We start from the raw sequence: 19,708 nt of genomic DNA, 5'->3' as shown, positions 1-19,708 counted from the left end.
AGACAGGGATGTCCACTGTTACTAAATATACCACTGGAAGACCTAGCCACAGCAATCAGACAACAAAAGGAAATAGAAAGCATCCAAATTGACAAGGAAGAAGTAAATTTTTCACTACTTGCACTAAATAGAAAATCCGAAAGACTCCACCAAAAAAAAAAAAAAAAACCAGCTAGAAGTGATAAACAAATTCAGTAAATTCGCAGGATACAAAATTGATGTACAGAAATCTGTTGCATTTCTGTATACCAATAATTAAGAAGCATAAAGAGAAATCAAGGAGTCAATCCAATTTACAATTCTACCCCAAACCATAAGATACCTAGGAGTAAACCTAACCAAAGAGGTGAAAGACCTATATTCTGAAAATTATTCTGAAGACGGTCCATGCTCATGTATTGGAATAATAAATATTGTGAAAACTGTCTGTACTAGACAAAGCAATCTACACATTTAATGCAATCCTGGTCAACATACCAATGGCACAGAACTAGAACAAAGTATCGTAAAATTTCTCTTGAACCACAAAAGACTCCAAATAACCAAAGCAAACTTGAAAAAGAAAAGCAAGCTGAAGGAATCACAATTTCAGACTTCAAGTTATATGCAATGCTGCAGTGATCAAAACAGTAGGGTCTGGTACAAAAACAGACATATTAATCAATAGAACAGATCAGAAAACCCTAAAAGGAATCCACAACTATATGATCAGTTAATTTTGAGAAAGCAAGAAGGAATATCCAGTGGGGGGCGGGGAACACTCTTTTCAACAGTGTTTGGAAAACTGGATGACAACATGCAAAAGAATGAAACTACACTTTCTTACGCCAAACACAAAAATAAATTCGAACTGGATGAAAGATCTAAATGTGAGACTTGAAACCATTAAAATCCTAGAGAAGACAGGATTTTTTTTACATTTATTTATTTTGAGAGACAGCACACATAAGTGAGTGAGGGAGGGGTGAGAGAGAGGGAGAGAGAGAATCCCTTGCAGGTTCCATGCTGTCAGCACAAAGCCTGACGAAGGGCTAAATCCCATGAATCGTGAGATCCTGAACTGCACAAAAATCAACAGTCAGACACTTAACCCACTGAGCCACCCAAGTGCCCCAACAGTAAACTCTTTGACATAAGCCGTGGCAACTTCTTTCTAGATGTCTTCTGAACAAAGGGAAACAAAAGCAAAAATAAACTATTGGGACTTTATGAAAATAAAAGTTTCTGCATATCAAAGGAACAGTCAACAAAATTAAAAGGCAACCTAAGGAATGGGAGAAGATATTTGAAAATGACATATCTGATAAAGTGTTAGCATTCAAAATACATAAGAATTTATAAAACTCAACACCAAAAATACATAAGAATTTATAAAACTCAACACCAAAAAAATGAATAATCTAATTTAAAAATTAGCAGAAGAAATGAATAGACATCTTTCTAAGGAAGATATACAGGTGGCCACCAGACATATGAAAAGATGCTGAACATCACTCATCATCAGAGAAATACAAATGAAAACTACAATAAGATATCACTTCACACCTGTCAGAATGGCTAAATTTAAGAACACAACAAACAAATGTTGTCAAGATGTGGAGAAAGGGGAGCCCTCTTGCACTGCCAGTGGGAATGCAAACTAGTGAAGCCACTCTGGTCTGTATTTATTATAGTGTGCTTTTTATTCCCATGACTTATTCATTTCATAACTGGAAGCCTGTATCTCCTACTCTCCTACTCCCCCTAACCCATGTTGCCCAGCACCCCACCTTATCCCATCTGGAAATAGTCAGTTGGTTTTCTGTATTTAAAGGTCTAATTCTTCCTTTTCTTTGCTTATTCATTTAATTGGTTTTTAGATTCCACATATGAATAAAATCATGTGGTATTTCTCTTTCCTTGTTTGACTTATTTCACTTACCCATCTATGTTGTCACAGATGGCATGAACTTAACCTTTTTTAATAGTTTTATAATATTATCCATCATATATATGTGTCTCTATATGTCATCCTTATCCAATCATCTATCAATGGACATGAGTAGCTTCCATATCTTGACTACTGTAAGTGGTGCTGCAACAAACAAACATAGGAGTGTGTATATATATATATATATATATATATATATATATATATATATATTCACAGTGGATATTTCAACTTACACTCCAACCAACAGTATACAAAGGTTCCTTTTTCTCCACATCCTTTCCAACGTTTGTTATATCTTGTCTTTTTTATTCTAGCCATTTTGACAGGCATATGGTGATATCTTTTTGTGGTTTTGATTTGCCTTTCCCTGATTACTAATGATGTTGAGCATCTTTTCATGTGTCTATTGGCCATCTGTATGTCTTTTTTGGAAAAAAATGTCTACTTTGGTCCACAGTTCATTTTTAAAACTCAGATTGTTGGTTTATTTGCTGTCTAGCTGTGTAAGTTCTTTATATAGCTTGGATATTAACCCCTTATTGAAAATATCATTTGCAAATATCATCTCCAATTCACTAGGTTTCCTTTTTGTTTTTTGATCATTTCCAGGCTGTGAAGAAGTCTTTTATTTTGAAGTAATCCCAATAGTTTATTTTTGCTTTCATTCCCCTTGCCTGAAGAGGTATATCTAGAAAAATGTTGACAGATGATGTCTGAATAATTATTACCTGTGTTTTCTTCTAACATTTTTAGGTTTTAGATTTTTAATCCCTTTTGAGTTTATTTTGTGTGCAGTGTTAGAAACTGGTCCAATTTCATTCTTTTACATGTAGCTGTCCAGTTTTCCCAGTATCATTTATTGAAAAGACTATCTTTTCCCCATTGTATATTCTTACCTCTTTTTTTCATAGATTATTTGACCATATAAGTGTGGGTTTATTTATGGGCTCTTTATTCTCTTCATAGATTTATGTGTCTCGTTTTGTGCCAGTACTATACTGTTTTGATTACTACAGCTTTGTAATATATCTTGAAATCTAGAGTTGTGATACCTCCAGCGTGTTTTGTTCTCAAAATTACTCTGGCTATTGAGGGCCTTTTGTGTTTCCATAAAATTTTAATATTATTCTTCTAGTTTTCTGAAAAGTGTGGTTGGTATTTTGATAGGAATTGCATTGAATTCATAGGTTTCTTTGTGTATTGTGGATGTTTTAACAATATTCATTATTCCAATCCATAAACATGAAATGTCCTTCCATTTCCATGGAATGTCCTTCCATTACTTTATGTCATCTTCAATTTCTTTCATCAATGTTTTATAGTTTTCCAAGAATGGATCTTTGTCCATTCTTACTTAAGCTTACTCCTAGGTTAGGCTTACTCCTAGGTACTTTATTGGTGCTATTGTCAATGGAGTTATTTGTAAAGTTTCTCTTTCTTCTACTTTGTTATTAGTGTATACAAACACTACCAATTTCTGTGTATTAATTTTGTATCCTGTAACTTTACTAATTCATTTAGTACTTCTAGTAGTTTTTTGGTGGAGTCTTAAAAATTTTCTACGTATAGTACCATGTCAGCTGAAAATGGTGAAAGTTCAACATCTTTATCAATATTGAAGCCTTTTACTTCTGTTCATTGTCTGATTGATGTGGCTAGGACTTCTAATACTCTATTGAATAAAAGTGGCAAGAGTGGAAATCCTTGTCTTATTCCTGATCTTAGAGATAAAGCTCACAGTTGTTTTTTTTTTTTTTTATCATTGAGTATATTAGCTGTGGGTTTCCTGTATATGGCATTTCTTATGTTGAGGTATGTTCTCTGTACACCACTTCGCTAAGAGTTTTTGTGATGAATGGATGTTGAATTTTGTCTAATGTTTCTTCTCCTCCCACTGATATGATTATATGATTTTTAACCTTAATTTTGTTTATGTGGTGTATCATGTTGACTGATTTGCATCTTCACAATGAATCCCACTTGATGGTTGTGAATGATGTTTTTAACGTTTCATTGAATGTGGTTTGCTAATATTTTGGGGAGGTATTTTGCATCTATGTTCATCAGGAATATTAACCTATAGTTTTCTTTTTTGTGATATCTTTGTCTTGTTTTGGTATCAGGGTAATGCTGGCCTCATAGAATCTACTTGGAAGCTTTCCTTTCTCTTCTATTTTTTGGAATAGTTTGAGAATAGATATTAACTGTTTTTCTTTTTTTTATGTTTGGTAGAATTCACCTGTAAATCGATCTGGTCCTGAACTTTTATATATATATATATATATATATATATATATATATATATATATTACTGATTCAATTTTTTTACCAGTAATCGGTCTATTCAGATTTTTTCTTTCTTCCTTGTTGAGTTTTGGAAGATTGTATTTTTCCAGAAATGTACCTTTTTTAGCCAGATTATACAATTTGTTGACACGTAATTTTTTGTAGCATTCTATTCTAATCCTTTTTTATATCTGTGATGTCAGTTGTTACTTCTCTCTCATTTCTGTTTTCATTTTGGGGGGTACTTTTTTTCTTGGTGAGTCTGGCGAAGGGTTAATCAATTTAGTTTGTTTTTTAAAAAAAGCTCTTGGATACACTGCTTTTATTTTTTATTTTATTTAATTTTTTAAATTACAAATATTAAATTTTATTTTTTAATTTATTTTAATATGAAATTTGTTAAATAAATGCCCATCACCCACCTTTCCCTCCCTCCCACCCCCCATCAAGCCTCAGATTTTTCTGTTTTTAAGAGTCTCTTATAGTTTGGCTCCCTCCCTCTCTAACTTTTTTTTCCTTCCCCTCCCCCATGGTCTTCTGTTAAGTTTCTCAATATCCATATAAGAGTGAAAACATATGGTATCTCTTTTTCTGTATGACTTATTTCACTGAGCATAACACTCTCCAGTTCCATCCACGTTGCTACAAAAGGCCATATTTCATTTTTCTCATTGTCAAGTAGTATTCCATTGTGTACATAGACCACATCTTCTTTATCCATTCATCAGTTGATGGACATTTAGGCTCTTTCCATAATTTGGCTATTGTTGAAAGTGCTGCTATAAACTTTGGGGTACAAGTGCCCCTATGTATCAGTACTCCTGTATCCCTTGGGTAAATTCCTAGCAGTGCTATTGCTGGGTCATAGGGTAGATCTATTTTTAATTTTTTGAGGAACCTCCACACTATTTTCCAGAGCGGTTGCACCAGTTTACATTCCCACCAACAGTGCAAGAGGGTTCCCGTTTCTCTACATCCTCGCCAGCATCTATAGTCTCCTGGTTTGTTCATTTTAGCCACTGTGTGAGGTGGTGTGAGGTGGTATCTGAGTGTGGTTTTGATTTGTATTTCCCAGATGAGGAACGACGTTGAACATCTTTTCATGTGCCTGTTGGCCCTCTGGATGTCTTCTTTAGAGAAGTGTCTATTCATGTCTTCTGCCCATTTCTTCACTGGATTATTTGTTGTTCGGGTGTGGAGATTGGTGAGTTCTTTATAGATTTTGGATACTAGCCCTTTGTCCGATATGTCATTTGCAAATATCTTTTCCCATTCTGTTGGTTGTCTTTTCGTTTTGTTGATTGTTTCCTTTGCGGTGCAGAAGCTTTTTATCTTCATGAGGTCTCAATAGTTCATCTTTGCTTTTAATTCCCTTGCCTTTGGAGAATCATTTCCAGGCTGTGTCAAGTAAGAAATTGCTGCGGCTGAGGTCAGAGAGGTTTTTTCCTGCTTTCTCCTCTAGGGTTTTGATGGTTTCCTGTCTCATATTCAGGTCCTTTATCCATTTTGAGTTTATTTTTGTGAATGGTGTAAGAAAGTGGTCTAGTTTCATTCTTCTGCATGTTGCTGTCCGGTTCTCCCAGCACCATTTGTTAACAAGACTGTCTTTTTTCCATTGGCTATTCTTTCATGCTTTGTCAAAGATTAGTTGGTCATACATTTGTAGTTCCAATTCTGAGTTCTCTATTCTGTTCCTTAGATCTATGTGTCTGTTTCCGGGCCAGCACCATACTATCTCGATGACTAGAGCTTTGTAATGTAGCTTGAAGTCTGGAATCATGATGCTTCCAGCTTTGCTTTTTTTTTCCAAGATTGTTTTGACTATTTGGGGTCTTTTGTTATTTCATACAAAATTTAGGCTTGTTTATTTTACCTCTGTGAAAATACTGGTGGTATTTTGATAGGGATTGTGCTAAATTTGTACATTACTTTGGGTAGTAAAACAATATTTGTTCTTCTAATTCATGAGCATGGAACTTTTTTTCCATTTCTTTGTGTCCTCTTCAATTTGTTTCATAAGTGTTCTATTGTTTTCAGTGTACAGATCTTTTATCTCTTTGGTTAGGTTTATTCCTAGGTTAGGTGCCTTATGATTTTTGTGCAATTATAAGTGGGATCTATTCCTTGATTTCTCCTTCTGCTGCTTTATTATTGACGTATCAAATGTAATCGATTTCTGTATGTTAATTTTATATCCTGTGTCTTTGCTAAATTCATGTATTTTAGGTTTTCTACATCGAAGATCATTTCATCTGCAAATAGTGAAATTTTCAATCCTTACTTGCTGATTTTGATGTCTTTTATTTCTTTTTGCTGTCCAATGGCTGAAGCTAAGACTTTCAGTTAAATGGTAATGAAAAGATTGGACATCCCTGTCTTGTTCCTGATCATAGAGGAAAAGATCTCAGTTTTTCCCCATCAAGAATGATATTAGCTGTGGGTGTTACCTATATGGCCTTTATGATGTTGTGGTATGTTCCACCTATCCTTACTTTGTTGACAGTTTTTATCAATAATGGATGCTGATGGGGCACCTGGGTGGTTCAGTCGGTTTAGCCTCCGACTTCAGCTCAGGTCATGATCTCATGGTCCGTGAGTTCAAGCCCTGTGTCGGGTGCTATGCTGACAGCTTGGAGCCTGGAGCCTACTTCAGATTCTGTGTCTCCCTCCCTCTTTGCCCCTCCCCAACTTGCACTCTGTCTCTCTCAAAAATAAAAATTAAAAAATTAAAACAAAAGAATTCGTGCTGTATTTTGTCAAATGCTTTTTCTGCATCTATTGAAGGATCACATAGTTCTTATATTTTCTTTTGTTGATGTGGTGTTCATGTTGATTGATTTACAAATACTGAACCACCCCTGAAGCCCAGGAATAAATCTCAATTGATCATGGTGAGTAAGTCTATTAATGTACTGTTGGATTTGATTTGCTAGTAATTTGTTGAGAATATTTGCATCCATGTTCATCAAGGATATTGGCCTGTATTTCAACTTTTTAGTGAAATCTTTGGGTTTGGAATGTAGGTTATGCTGGCCTCATAGAATGAGTTTGGAAGTTTTTCTTCCATTCCTATTGTTGGAATAGTTTGAGAAGAATAGACATTAACTCTTCTTTAAATGTCTGGTAGAATTTCTCTGGAAAGCTATATGGCCCCGGACTTTTGTTTGCTGGGAGATTTTTTTATTACTGAATCTATTTCTTTGCTGGTTATGGGTCTGTTCAAACTTTCTATTTCTTCCTTTTTCAGTTTTGGTTATTTGCATGTTTCCAGGAATGTATCAATTTCTTTCAGATTACCCAGTTTGTTGGCATATATTTTTTATAACATTCTCTTATGATTGTTTGTATTTCTATGGTGTTGGTTGTGGTCTCTACTCTTTTATTCATAAATTTAGTTAATTGTGTTCTTTCTCTTTTCTTTTTGATAAATATAACTAGGGGTTATCAATTTTGTTAATTCTTTTAAAGAACAAGCTCTTACTTTCATTGGTATGTTCTACTGTTTGTTTTTTAGTTTCTATATCATTTTCTTTCTGCTGTCATCTTTACTATTTCCATTCTTTTGCTGGCTTTAGGCTTTTTTTTCTGTTCCTTTTCTAGCTTCCTTGGTGTAGGGGTAGGTTGTTTATTTGAGACTTTTCTTGCTTCTTGAGATAGGCTTGTATTTTAATATGCTTCCCTCGTAGGACTGACTTTACTGTATTCCAAAGGTTTTGGATTGTTGTGTTCTCATTTTCACTTGATTCTATGTATTTTTTTAAATTTCTTTGTAATTTCCTGGTTAAACAATTCATTCTTTAGTAAGATGTACTTTAATCTCTACGTATTTGTGGTCTTTCTAAATATGTTCTAGTGGTTGACTTCAAGTTTTATACCGTTGTGTTTGAAAAAGATATTTGGTATGATCTCAATCTTTTTTATACTTGTTTAGGCCTGATATGTGACCCAGTATATGATTTATTATGGTGAATGTTCCATGTACTCTTGAAAAGAATATGTATTCTTTTTCAGGATGAAATGTTTTGAATATATCTGTTAAGTCTATCTGGTCCAGTGTGTCATTCAATGCCATTGTTTCTTGTTGATTTCCTGCTTAGATGATCTATCCATTGTTGAAAGTGGGGTATTAAAGTCCCCTACTATTATGATATTATTATCGATGAGTCTCTTTATGTTTGTTATTAATTGAGTCATATATATGAGTGTCCCAAGTTCGGAGCATAAATATTTACACTTGTTAGATCTTCCTGATGGATAGGTCTCTTAATTATGATATAATGCCCTTCTTCATCTTTTGTTACAGTACTTGGTTTAAAATATAGTTTGTGTGATATAAATTTGGCTACTCCATCTTTCTTTTGACTTTCATTAGCATGATAGGTGGTTCTCAATGCCCTCACTTTCAATCTGCAGGTGGCTTGAGTTCTAAAATGAGTCTCTTGTAGTCAGCATATAGATGGCTCTTTTTTTAATCCATTCTGATATCCTATATCTTTGGATTGGAGTATTTAGTCCATTTAATTTCAGAATGATTATTGATAGATACAAATTTAGTGCCATTGTGTTACCAGTTAGGTTAGTGTTTCTGGTGATCTTGGTTCCTTTCCAATCTTTGCTGCCTATGGTCTTTCTTTCCACTCAAGAGTCCCTTGTAATATTTCCTGCTGGGCTGGTTTATTGATGATGAACTCCTTTAGTTTTTGTTTGTCTAAGAATCTCTTTATATCACCTTGTATGCTGAATGACAGCTTTGCTGGATAAAGTATTCTTGGGTGCATATTTTTCCCAATTCAGCATGTTGAATATATCTTACCACTTCCTTTTGGCTTGCCACGTTTCTCTGGATGGATCTTCTGTGAACCTGATTTGTCTTCCCTTGTAGACTAAGGACTTCTTTTGCTTGTTTCAGAATTCTTTTTTTTTTTTTTTTTTTTTTTTTTTTTTGGTCTGTGTATTTTGTGAGTTTGACTCCAATATATCTTGGTGTGTGTTAGCTTTTATTTAACTTAATGGGAGTTCTCTTTGCCTCTTGAATTTTGATTTCTGTGTACTTCCCCAGATTAAGGAAGTTTACAGCTATAATTTGTTCAAATTAATCTTCTGCTTCTTTTTCCCTCTCTTCTTCTTCTGAGACTCCTGTGATATAAATGTTATTGCATTTTAAGGAGTTCCCGAGTTCTCTAAGTCTACATTTGTGAACCAATACCTTTCTCTTCCTCTTTTTTTCAGCTTCTTTATTTTTCATAATTTTAATGTCTATATCACTGATTCATTCCTCTGCTTCATTGATCCTTGTTGACATTGCAGTCAGTCAGTTTTACATCTCAGTTATAACATTTTTTTTAAATTTTTGCCTGGCTAGTTGTTAGTTCTTTTATCTCTGCAGTAAGGGGTAATGATTTTCTAATGTCTTCTATGCTTTTCTCAAGCTCAGGTAGTATCTTATGGTTGTTGTTTTAAATTCTGGTTCAGTTATCTTACTTATACCTGTTTTGATTAATTCCCTGGCAACTAATTTTTCCTGTTCTTTCTTTTGGGGTGAATTCCTCTGTCTTGTCATTTTGTCTAGGTCACTGTGTTTTGGGGTGATTGTTACGAAAGACTGTGATATTTCCACTCCTAAGTAATGTCCATATTATTAAGAGTTCCTATACTCTTTTGGGCCTGGTACTTCATGAGGTATTTTAGAGTGTACACTGCTGTTTTATTTTGACTGCTTCTTCTCTCTGGTCATTCCTCTGCAGTGTCTGCTTGTTTTCAGTTGGAGGTGTTTGGTAAGTTCACTTGTATTCTTTTTCAGGATGAAATGTTTTGAATATATCTGTTAAGTCTGTGTGGTAAGTTCTAACTAGGCTTTTTTGGTTGGTTTGTTAAAAGAAGAAAGACCTTATTTCCCCTAGAGCTGAAGTTTTGCAGCACTCTATGATCAGTAGACTTGGTACATGCAAGGGATTTGTGGCTTGTCTTCTGGGGAAGGGGCCTGCTGTGCTGATTCTCAGGAAGATTTGCTCTAGTGGAGATACAGCTACAAGACACAAGGCGGTGGAACTCAATGCAAGTAGCTCTAACTTCTACTGGGGAGTGCTGTGTTGATCACTGGTGTCTGTAAATGTTGATGGCCAGGAGGAGAAAATGACATCACTCCACTCTATCCTCCCTGGAGTGGAGATGGCATCAGTCACTCTTCAGGAAGCCCTCACAGAAGAGTAAACAACCTTCTTTCTTTTGTTCCTGGCTTCTGTCATATCCCTGTCCTTACCTTGTCTGTGTCTAAGCTGTCTGTCTGCCAGGCATTCTGTAATCCTGTGCTTTATGTCAGACATACAGTTGGGTTTCAAAACTCCAAATTTTAGGATCCCAGCACAGTGCAAACCTGTGCTGATCCTCTGGGGAAGGGTCTTGCCACACTGTGGCCGGTGCCAGTTTGTCCCAGACAAGCCATCACACAACTGCACAGTGATTTGGTGTTTATGATAAAGTATAGCAAAAAGCTGGAACCAATGTTTTCTGCCTTCAGCGGGTGTCTCTGTTCCTATGCTAGTGAGCAGGGCAGCACATTGGCATCCACTTGCAATTTTGTCCCCAGAGAGGCCATGCCACCACTTCCAAATGCACTCCAAGAAGGGGAACTCTTTGTCCCATGTGACCCTGGGGATCCTCAGACCATGATGTCTATTCCCAGGCCTCTGCTCTCCTTCGCCACAGGAACACCACTAAGCCCACCAGGCATGATGTCAGCAATGGCACAGACTTCTAAAACTTCAGATTTTGAGCTCCACTGCTTATAAAAACTTGTGGTAGTCTACCCCTCTCCTTTTCCCATTCAATGGTTTTGTGGAAACGTTTTTCTTTTTAATACCCTGTGCACTTCTCTCTCTCTCTCTCTCTCTCTCTCTCTCTCTCTCTCTCTCTCTCTCCTTTCTGTGATCAGAGCTCCCTCCCATTTGCAGAACCTGCAATTCTTTTCTCCCCCAAATCAACTCTCTGCAGCTCCTACCTTCCACTATATGACTGTTTTTCTCCCCATAGATGTGCAGTTTGTTCTCTCAGTCCTCAGATTTATTTATTGTGTATTCAGAATGATTTGATATTTATCTAGCTGTGTTCAAGGGATGAGGCAAGCTTAGGGTCCTTGTACTCCTTAGTCATCTTGACTTCTAGCTTAATGTCTAATAGGTCATTCAAAGACACTGTTTTCTTATTGTTTTTATACCTGGGTGATCGATCCATTGATGTAAGTGGGATGCTGAAGTCCTTTACTGCTATTCTGTCTTAATTTCCATTAATCTTTGCTTTATGTATTTAGGCAATCCAGTGTATAGATACTTATAATCGTTATATCCTTTTGTTGGATTGATGCCTTTTTCATTATGTATTACCTCTTTTGTCCCTTATTACGTTGCTTGTTTTAAAGTCTATATCAGCGGATTTTTCAGCAGAATCTTTGTAGGCCAGAAGGAAGTAGCATGATACATTCTAAGTACTGAAAGGGAAAAACTCTGCAGCCAAGGATATCCTCTCCAGAAAGCCTATCATTTAAAATAGAAGAAGAGATAAAGAGTTTCTCAAACAAAAACTAAAGGAATTTGTGACCATTAAACCAGCCCTACAAGAAATGTTAGAGGGAACACTTTGAGTGGAAAGGAAAGACCATAAGTGAGCATATGAAAAGCAGGAATCACAAAAACAGTAAAAATAACTATTTGTGTAAAAATCAGTCAAGGGATTCACAAAATAAAAGTGTAAAATATGACACCATATACCAAAAAACATGGGGGTGTGAAGAATTAAAGTAAAATGAAGTAAAAATAGTCTATTTTCTCTGATTTAGGTGTTGCTACTCCAGTTTTTTTTTTCTTCTTTCATTTGCATCGTAAATGTTTTCCATCCCTTCACTTTCAGTCTGTATGTGTCTTTAGCTCTGAGATGAGTGTCCTGCAGGCAGAATATATACTGGTCTCAGCTTTAAATTTTTAAAACATATTTTTCCACCCTATTTTTTCTTTTTAAAATACAAAACCGTGGCTTTAATGACATTAAAAAGCAGAAGCATCTATAGACACATTGCATAGACACTAGCTCACATATACACACACCACCTCATACACTCAAAGAATGTACAGAAAATCTGTATTAACATACAACAGTTTTGTAATAGAGAAAAAGGAAACTTTTTTTTCTCTTTGGCTAAAATAAACAGAGATATCACAAATACATGTAATGATTTCCAATATACTAAGCACTTAGTATATATTCTCTTATTCTCACAGGAAAAAAAAAGCTTTAAAGAAAATATTGTTATCCCACTTTTAAGTGAGAAACTGAGACAAATAAATCTTTAATGACTTGCCCCAATCAAACCCATAGCTATTTTATTTAAGTCACAAGAATACAGTCTTTCATTTGATTATGGCCCGTTAACTCCTGATTTCTTTCCTTTTTAAAATAGATATAGCTGCAAGTCTTTTTATCCTATCCTTTCATGTTTTTCAACCAGTTCTTTCCAGATCCACCCTAATACCTCTGCAATATACCATTGAGTCTCAGTAAAATAATACATATTTATAAATACTTAAAATAGAAAAAAATAATTATTACTTATAAAGTCATGATGCTTTCTAAATAAAGTATAAATAGAAGAGGGAACTTTGCTAAACATTGGCTGCTGCCAAGACTACAAATAACGGGCTGTCAGCTAAAGGGTTGGAACTTTTCCATTAATTCCTCAATATACATTTTGTTAAACTTCTTATATAAATTACAGTAAGTTAAGATACAGTGTAATATTAGTTTTAGGTGTGCAGTTTAGTAATTCAATACTTACATAAAACACCCAGTGCTCATCACAACAACTGGAATCCTTAATTCCCATCACCTATTTAACCCCCCACCCCCACCTCCCACCTGGTAACTATCAGATTATTCTCTATAGTTAAGAGTCTGTCTCTTGGTTTGCCTTTCTTTTTTTCCCCTCTGCTCATTTATTTTCTTTCTTAAATTCCACATATTTGTAAAATCATATGGTATCTACTTTTCTCTGACTTATGGATTTTGCTTACCCTAATACTCTCTAGTCCCATCCATGTCCTTGAAAATAACAAGATTTCCATTCTTTTTTTATGGCAATATATATATATATATATATATATATCACATCTTCTTTACTCATTCATTAGTCAATGGACACTTGGGCCACTTACATTATTTGGCAATTATAGACAATGCTACTATAAACATCTAGGTGCATGTATCCCTTTGAATTAGTAATTTTGTATTTTTTTGGGTAAATACTTAGTGCAAATGCTGGATTGTAGGTTAGTTCTATTTATAACTTTTTGAGGAACCTCCATATGTTTTACAGAGTGGCTGCACCAGTTTGCACTCTGCAGTTGATTTTTGGTTGCACTATTCCTTCAGGCCAGTTGTCTGCAGAGGTTCTCCTTGCCCGCAGTGGACAGTATTTGGTCCTTGAGCAGAATATAGTGAGCTTCTACTAGGTGTGCTCTGGTCTGCTTCTTAAATGAGACCTAATATTACTTCCACCATAATTGAAGCCCTACAGACTCTATGGGCAGGTGTTTCTGATCGTCTTCTGGTGAAAGAACCTTCTGTGCTTGGAATAAGGCAAGCTTGACTGAGAAGAGTAGTCCCCTCAGAGTGCAGAGGTGTGGAACTTGGAGTAAGCAAGTTAGGAAGCTTATTTTGGCTCTTCGCTGCTTCCCAAAGATGGCTCTGTGTTAAGCTGAGGGTTTGAGGGTGAGAAATGGCACCAGCCAGTTCTATTGTCCCTGGAGAGGTGTCTCTGTGAATGCTGCTTCACAGGGAAGCACTTTGAGAAGAGCGAATAATGTCCCTGCTGTGCGCCCAGTTTTTTTCAGATCACTTTTTCCATGTTGTCTGCCTTTTCAATAGGAGCAGCACAGTGCCCTCTAGGCTCTCAGCCAAAACTGATGACCTTTAAAACTCCAGGCTTTAGAGATGTGTCCTGGGCAGTGGTTTGTGCTAGTGTTATGTGGAGGAGCCTGCCAAGCTGGGACTGAGGGAAGCTTGACTGAGAAGGGCAGTCCTTCTAGAGCACAGGGGGTGAGGCTAGGTCTGAACAAGTTAGGCAACCAGTGTTGGCACTGTGCTCTTTCCTCTACATGGCTGTGTTTATGCTGAGGAGTGGGGGAGGGAAATGGTGCTGGCTAGCTCCTTTGTTCCCAGAGAGGCCTCTCCTTGAATGCGCCTCTCAAGGATGTGCTCCAAGATGATCCACAAATCTCCCTGCTGTGTGCCCCATTCTTCAGATTGCTGTTTCCATGCTGCCTACCACTGGTTGTTTTCCTTGCCTTCTTTCAAGGAGCAGCATGATGTCCTCAGGGTTCTATCCCAGCCAAGCCCACCTTTAAAACTCCAGTCTTTAAGCACCACTGGTTGCAAAAACTCACAAAAATCAGCCCCTCTTATTTTCCCAGTCAACGTCTTTGGAGAAATGTCCTCCTTGTGCATTTCCTTGTGTGCTCCACTCTCTCTCACCTTTCTCTGCAACTACTGCTCCTCCCCTCTGCAGTGCCTGTGATACCTTTCTCCCCTAAACCCCATCTGCACTTATCTTCTTTGATGTGGCCTTTTCTCTCCCTTTAGTTGTGGAGTTTGTTCTGTCAGTCTTCAGATTGATTACTGGAGTATTTATAAAGGATGAGGCTCTTCCTTGGGTGGAGATTTTAGTATTATCATAAGGTGAAGGAAATTTTAGGTCATTCCAGAGGTCACTCCATTGTCCATCTGCACAGGCATGAGTCTGGTTTAGTTCAAATAGTCTGAGTGGTCTGGGCCCATGGGAGGTCTTGTCAGGTCAGTGGACAGCATCTGGAGGTAGTTTTGGGATTCATTTGCCTGAGTCAGGAGAAAAGCCAGAAAGAAGAGCTTAGGGTAAAACGTAAAACAAAGGTTAGTGAGTACAAGTAGTTGGGCAGTAAGGACCAGATCTTGGGGGTCTAGCTGGTGATACCTCTTGCCTCACTATGTTTTTTGATTGGAGTATTTAAACCATTTACATCTAACATAATTATTGATAAGTATATACTTATTGCAATTTTATTTGTTTTCTGGCTGTTTTTGTAGTTCTTTGCTGTTCATTTCTTCTCCTGCTCTCTTTCTGTGTGGTAACTTTCTATAGTGTTATGTTTGGCTTCCTTTCTCTTTACTTTTTGTGTATCTATTATCGGTTTTGGATTTGTGCTTACCATGAAGTTCATATATAACATCTTAAGTATATAGTAGACTATATTAAGTTGATGGTCATTTCAGTTCAAACACATTCCAAAAAAAAAAAAAACACTTTCTTTCTTATCTTTTACTCCCTCCTCCATGTTTTATGTATATGCTTTTTAATGTATATACTTTATGTATATACATCTTTTTATTCATAATTTTCTTGTGTCTGATTATGGCCATTTATTCTCCATTTAAAGAAGTTCCTTTAATATTTCTTGTGAGGATTGGTTTAGTGATAATAAACTCCTTTATCTTATGTTTGTCTGGGAACTCTTTATCTCTCCTTGAAATATGAATGATAAGCCTGCTGGGTACAATATTCTTGGTGTTAAGTTTGTTTTTTTTTTTTCTTTTCAGCACTGTTTCCATTTCCCTCTTTCATGTCACTGATCCGTTCTTCTGCACCCACTAATTGGGTGCTTTCCATTTCCCTATCTTTCATGTCACTATTCAGTTCTTCTGCACCCACTAATATACTGTTGATTTTATCTATGTTTTTTTTTTTTAATTTCAGTCATTGTATTCTTCAACTCTGGTTCCTTTTAATATTTTTATGTCTTTTTTGAATGTCTCACTGATTCTTCCACTCTTCTCTCCAGCCTCAGTAAGCGTCTTTACAATCATTACTTTAAATTATTTATCAGGTATATTGTTTACCTCCATTTATTTTAGTTCTTTTTTTTTCTGAAGTTTTGTCTTATTCTTTCTTTTGAAGCTTCTTATTCTGTCTTCCCATTTTGCTCGACTTTTTTTGTTTATTTTTATGGATTAAGCAGAACAGCCACTTTTTTAGGAGAAGGAATCTTCTTGTGTATGGTTGTCCCCTATGTAGTATATGTGTGCTTAGGGAATTTTGCTGACTGGCTGAAGCCATGGCTGGCATGGGTTGGAGGTCCTGCAGTTCTCCACATTATGGGCACCTTGGAAGGACAGCTAAAGATGAAGCAAGTGTAGATCAGTGCAGTTCCCGGCCTTTTTAAGGACTAGGTGTCCTGCCAGTAGAGCTAAGGCTAAAGTGGGTGTAAACTGGAGTGTCCCAGAAATCTCCTCATAGAGGGTGCCTTGGAAAGCTCCTGGTGCTAAGATTAGGTGCAGACTGGGAGGTCCCATGGCTCGCCATGCAGCAAGTGTCCTGGCTGTACAGCTAAAGCTGAAGTGGGTGCAGGTCAGGAGATCCCAGGGCTTTCTGTGAAGGTCTCCTGGAAGGACAGGTCAAGCTTAAATGAGTGCAAGCTGGGGTGTCCTGGAATGGTCTGTGCAGAAGATGTATTGGTGGGGTGGCTTGTGCAGAAGTGGTGTGAAGGCCAGGGGGTTCCTGAGCTCTATGCACAGGGGATGCTCTGACAGGATAGCTGAAGCTAAAATGGGTGCAAGCTGAGAGGACCTGGAGCTCTTTGCCCAGAAGCCATCTTGGCAGAATAACTGAAGCTGAAGTGGATATAACCTGGGGTGTTGCAGGACCATCTGCATAGAGGGTGCCCTGAAAGGGTGGCTGGCTGGAGCCAAAGCAGGGTACAGGCTAAGACGTCCTAGGGCACTCCACACAAAGTTAACCCTGGCAGGACAGCTAAGGCTAAAGTGGATGCAGGCCAGTGTGGTCCCTGGACTCTTCCACACATGAGCCCTGACAGGAGAGTTGAAGCTGAACTGATTTCAAGCTGGATTATTCTAGAACTTTCCACACTGAGGGGAACCTGGTAAGACATCTAAAGCTGAATTGGGTGCAAACTGGGGTGTGCCAAGGTGCTCAGTGCAGTGGGCACCCTACCCAGGCAACTGGAGCAAAGACCAGTGTGGGAATGAGTACTTCAAGGTGTTCTGAGCAGCAGATATCCTAGTGGGCTGGGTAAAACTGATGCAAGCATGGGTGTTCTGGGTTTTTTTTTTTTTCACTCAGAAGGCACACTGGCAGGGGAGCAGACATCACTCAGGAGGTTCCATAGCACTCTGTATCAAGCATGCCCTAGAAACCTATCTGAAGCCAAAGTGATGTGTGTCTGGAGTGTTCTGGAGTGCTTTGCACCTGTGGCCACCTTGGTGGGATGGTTAAGGCTGGTGTGGGGGCTCCTAGCTATGGTTTAGTGAGGCAGCAAGCCAGCTGTGGAGACCAGACCTTGCTTTTATCTGTTGTTTTAAGGTGGAGGGGGAGTATAAATCCTGTCATTCTCCCATTCTTCTGATTCAGAGAGCATATCCTCAGCTCCTTTGGCCTTTTAAACTGTACTTTTTTTTTTCTGTGTCCCAGAGCTACCAGTACTGATGTAGGCTTGCAGACCTGGGGGCCACTGAGGCGACAAACTGCTGTGCACGTGGATTCTGCTCCAGTTTGCATTTTCAAGGTGGAGAGGGAACTAAACTATGTTGTTCTCCAGTTCTTTATACCTAGAGCCCACAGCTCTTCTGCCATCTGGCAGAGTTCTGGTGCTGTCTCTTATATGATAGTTGCTTTTTTAAATCACAGCTTTTATTCTGTATCCAAGGACAGAGGAACCTTTCTCTGTCCCTTAGTACTATCCCTTTTCTCTGCTGTTTGCATTGTCGGGGGTGGTAGTTCTTTTTGTTACCATGTCTTCATCTCCCTTTCTCTTCTCTTTCGACATTCTGTCTTTGGTTGCACAGAGGCTGTTCAGGAATTGTTCTATAAATAGGTGTACTTTGGTGTGTTCTATGGAGGGGATGAATTCGGGGTCTTCGGATATTGGACCAAAATCCTATTTCTAAGAATTTACCCATTTCTTCTAAGTTGTTTAATATGTTGATATACAATTTTTTCATAGTGAAAAATATTTTATTTATTTTTATTATTGTTGATATGCAATATTACATTGGTTTCAGGTGTACATCATAGTGACTGGACAATTCTATGCTCACCACAAGTATAGTTACCATCTGTCTCCATACAGTTCTATAACAATACCATTCACTGTATTCCCTATACTATACCTTTCATCCCCATGACTTATTTATTCTATAACTGGAAGCTTGTACATTCCATTCCCTTCACCCATTTTGCCCACTCCCCCTCTGGCAGTCACCAGTTTGTTCTCTGTATTTTTATGGGTCTATTTCTGCTTTCTGTATTTATTTGTTTTGCTTTTTAGATTCCACATGTAAGTAAAATTATATAACGTTTGTCTTTCTCTGTCTGACTTATTTAGTGAAAATATTTTTACACAAAGAAATTGGCAGCATAAAACATAAAATTGTCATATTCAACATAAAATATTACTCTTGTATTTATTTCTGGTTTTAGACTGTGTTTGGAAAGACACACTTTATAGCACTGCCAACCTAGGTGAAATGAAATCTATACCCTTCCTCCAAATTCCCCCTCTAATGGCAATTCTGATGATTTTCCTGAGTTCATGTTATTCTTATATTTACCAGCACTATAGCAGTGGGAAAAATAATATCTGGAAATCTTCCCTATCTGCCTGTTTCATGCTGGATCCATCCAATATTAACCCTTTAAGATCCATAGGCTTGCCCAATTTATCCATTGTTCAACTTTTAGAAACAGTGTGGTAGCTATTTCTAAGGCTACCTTGGAGTGTATTGGCATTTAAATATATTTTCTTTCCTTTTTTTTTTGTTTTTCTTAAGTGTTTTGACTTTTAGTAGTGTTTGCTTTATGGTACATACTAAAGAATAAAACATGATTAAAAAGTGTTTGGAAATATTAATGAAAGAATTTAATATTTTTTATCATGTGCCTCAAGAGTGATTAAGACAGTGGGAAGTCCAGCCATGTATGTATTAATGGGCCTCTGAGATTATGTATGAATTTACCCAAAGGGAATAATATAATTGGACCTAATTTCTCTTGTAGTTCAGTGATCACCAGTGAGCAAGTAAGAAATATAAAGAGAGAAACCCCATTATATTGTCTTAATTAACCTTTTAGAAAAATGATTATTCATTGCTGATGAGTCTTAACAGGCAATATCCACTTTATTGTACTAGAATTGGTACATGTAATGTAATGTATGCCAATTTGTTTTGCCATCCAAGTTGTTTAATAACTATAATTTAGTGTGGTTTATATATATGTCAGAACATCAGACTCCATGCTAAGAAATTAGAATTTTCCACAGGCAAACAAGGCATAAATTTAGTACACTATGAATGTTTAATATAATGACAATAAATATATCTTTTCCCAATTTATATGTTAATTTTCCATCTTCAAATTACCAATCAAATAAATTTATGTTTGACTTTTTTAAGTTT

The 19,708-nt window shown here is 36.9% G+C and overlaps 1 protein-coding gene across 2 annotated transcripts in view; it reads left to right on the top strand.

Moving 5' to 3' along the window:
- The window catches only part of ZC3H12B (zinc finger CCCH-type containing 12B), a 449,943-nt gene that overhangs the window by 404,428 nt on the left and 25,807 nt on the right, over window positions 1-19,708 (top strand). The window lies entirely within an intron of this gene.

Source organism: Panthera pardus, unplaced genomic scaffold (genome assembly GCF_024362965.1).
Source record: "Panthera pardus isolate Hobbes unplaced genomic scaffold, ASM2436296v1 HiC_scaffold_27, whole genome shotgun sequence".
Taxonomy (NCBI): Eukaryota; Metazoa; Chordata; class Mammalia; order Carnivora; family Felidae; genus Panthera; species Panthera pardus.
The sequence above is the reverse complement of the archived record's forward strand: the minus strand, read 5'-3'. Positions and strand labels throughout refer to the sequence as shown.